Genomic DNA, 3,027 nt, shown 5'->3' on the forward strand with positions numbered 1-3,027 from the left:
CTTGCCTCTATCTTTTTTTTTTTTGGAAGTGCTGTAAATACTTTTTTAGGTGCATTGTCTCAATCCCAGGCACATTTTGACCCGTATGTGCTTGGAATAACTGAAAATGTACTCAGCTAGCAAGATATAAATTATACAAACAATTTTCTTCCAGTTGGTTGTGGCCGCAGGCCTAAAAAGAGGTTACGAGAGGAAAGAAGGCAAGTTCTCTGGTTGCCACGGCGATGGACGAGAAGGTGCTCGGTCTTAAGGTGAGAGGAAGGACTAGACAAATGTTTGTTTGGCAAGTCGACGCCTACATTTGTAACCTTAGCAGACTTCGCATCATCAGCATGAGGTGAGTTTTGTACATTTAAAAATACAAATCTGCCCTATATTGTTCTCGTTGCCTTTTGAAATTGTCAGTTTTGTTCTTTCCAATGTTTTTTTTAACTTATACCACAATTTAGACTGAACAGTCAAAATGCTCCATATCAAATTGGCTATACAGGGAATTTATGGACAAAAATCAAAATTTATTAAAACTATTCTCAGATTCTTATTCTTGTTGCTAGGAAGAATCCATTAGTCAGCCAAAGACTTTTCGTTGGCAGGAAAAGCCAGTCGAGCAGCATAATGAAGATTGTAAATTAATTTTCAAAGTTAATTCCTGAATAAACTCAGCACTCAAGCAATAAAAAGATAAGGTGATGCGAATGAGCAGATAATTCCCGCGCCTCCTTGTTTGTAACCTTGTTCTCCAGTCGATAGCAGACTCCTTTGACAGCTTCTACGAATCGATGGCGGATCGCTCGCATTATTCTGCATTATCTGCTAATGACGCCGTCAAAGTTCAAATAGATTAGAAGAAGCAACAAAGGATTTGGCGTCCTCGCGCCAAGTCTGGCCAACCATGAATTTCAGTGCAATCTCAATTGAACTGACATAGCAGCATCAAATGTCCTTGCGCCACCCCGCTGGGGTAAACATGGGCAATTTAGCCAATTAGCATTCTCCTCAAACTGACTGCTTTGCATGCATAAAATGTGTCACCAGCAGCATTCCCACTCCAATTACAGAACACATCAGACAGGATCATTCACAGAGATGGGGCAATTTCAAAAGCTATTTCCCACAAGCTAATGTTGGCTAGATTTGGCATCTGTTTGTTTGCTCGCTAGCGCTAATGGTGAGATCACATGCAATCAGTGAGTTGAATTTTCACATATTTATGCGAGGGGTGACTTTTATTCTTCTCTGATAATGTTGATGATGTTTCAGCAAAATGGCCTCATCAGAGCGTTAACAGAAAATCTACTTTTGACTTTTACACAAAGAGGCAGAGAAAAGGATTTAGAAATATATTTTAGAATATCAAATATGCTGGAGATTTTTTTATGGGGTCCAACCATGCCCTTTTTTTTTTTACATGACTTTAAATGATTCCTTTTAGTATAGACCAGATTTTCCAAGACAATGCCCCATTTGGCATGATTTAGAATTTTCTTTTTAGTGTTAGCAGCAGAAAGTACACAAAACTTTTATAGTGGGTGGGAAAAAAAAACATCCTTACGTCTCATATTTCATATTTGTTTGATCTAACTTTCCTGAGGGTGACAGGCGGCGCAAAGGAACCCTCTGTGGGAGTAAAAATATAAGAAGATAAAAAAAGCACACGAATGGGACGGCGGCCCACTCAAGGTAAAATAAACACATCCTGATCTAAATCCAAATATCCCCAAGGCCTCTTACATCACATTCTTGCCCTCTGATGGGTGGTAAAGAACATAAACATTGTTTCCAATTAATTGAATTCTGCCTAGCAACAAGTGACCACGCACGTTTCATAATTATGCAAAGCAAGGCATCTTTACTACATTTCATACACAAGCTAACTCACTGCGCTTCATAAAAGTCCAACATTTAAATGCGCTTACAAATAAAAACGTTAAAGACGTTATAAAATTTTTTACAAGAATAGTTTTTAATAGTTTATTCACATCAAATATTGCGCAACGTTCGCACAATGCTGCCGCCAACTGGCCAAATAATCCATCATTGTGTTTTTTAATGCTAATTCCAATTACAGTCGATTCCTAAAAAAGTAATCGCCTTCCCTGTGGATTAGGCTGTTGTAAGAGTACAAAAAAAAAAAAGGTGGCAAGTTTGGATTGTGTAAATTACTTATTTTAGTTTCCGTCCTTCTCCCTCATCAGCCTTGCCATGTTCCTTGTCTGCGGAATTTCTTATATCACTTTTAAGAAGTGTGAACTTGAGGCACAGCACCCTTGTGAAAAACTTTGACACTTACATTTCAGATTATGGTTCATAATCTCCTCCTTTTTCTCCCAGCCTTTCATACGGACAATCGGTAGTGCTCACAGTGTGCCATACTCAAACACCACACAAACCCGACATTTTCCTCTCCACTTGCTGGTCAATTGAGCGTGTTTGTTTGCACACACAAAAGCATCCAGAGGCTCCACTGTCGCTCGTTTGATGCATTTTTCAAAAAGTAATGATGAAATCATTAAGCAAGCCGCCCACATAGAGTGTGGAGAAAAGAGGAAATGGAGAGGAAAAGATGAAATGTCCACACATGCTGGATGAGACACAAGGCACAGTGGGAGGGGGGAGGCCTGTTTTGTACCCAGACATTGGCTGCTATTGTAATGTGTATTCAAGTCATCGATGTCCAAGAAAAAAACTCCATATTTTGTCAGTTTTTTAAAAATGTTTTTTTGTATTTTGCATAAAAAAAAGACAAAAACTTTGGAGAAAGGAATTTCTGTTGGAAAACTATCTATACTTTTTTAGCTTGCTAGAGTTGGCCAGCTAGCTAGCAGTTAAATTGAATATCTATCTGAAAAAATATAAAAGTTTCCACCAAATGCTGTATTTAAAGATGCCAAATCAGCTCATTTATCTCCCTATCTATTTAAATATATTTATTTTTCTAGCTATCTAGCTAATTAATTTGTTGTTCGCGAGCTAGTCAGCTAACTCGCTACACGGTGAGGTAGACATTCTAATTATTGATACAAGACA

The sequence above is a fragment of the Syngnathus floridae genome, chromosome 13 (assembly GCF_059516105.1).
Source record: "Syngnathus floridae isolate MCC-2025c chromosome 13, RoL_Sflo_1.0, whole genome shotgun sequence".
Lineage (NCBI taxonomy): Eukaryota > Metazoa > Chordata > Actinopteri > Syngnathiformes > Syngnathidae > Syngnathus > Syngnathus floridae.